Here is a 280-nt window from a genome sequence, read left to right on the forward strand (position 1 = left end):
AATTAGAGCAAAGAATGGTGAATATTATCAATTCAAATGCTCACCATATAACACTTAGACACACAATCTTATGAGGACTTAATATTTGCTTTTTATTATCAAATGAAATGCTAACTTCATAATGTTTAGAAACACACTTTAATGATGATTTAATATTTGCTTTCGGCCCAGAAACACTTCACATGCACAAGCCCCTTACTCCCCCTCACCCACACACACTCCCTACACACCACACCCTACACACACACACCCACCCTACACACACCCTACACACACACAC

The sequence above is a fragment of the Anarrhichthys ocellatus genome, unplaced genomic scaffold (genome assembly GCF_004355925.1).
Source record: "Anarrhichthys ocellatus isolate YVR2014 unplaced genomic scaffold, GSC_Weel_1.0 scaffold4, whole genome shotgun sequence".
NCBI lineage: Eukaryota > Metazoa > Chordata > Actinopteri > Perciformes > Anarhichadidae > Anarrhichthys > Anarrhichthys ocellatus.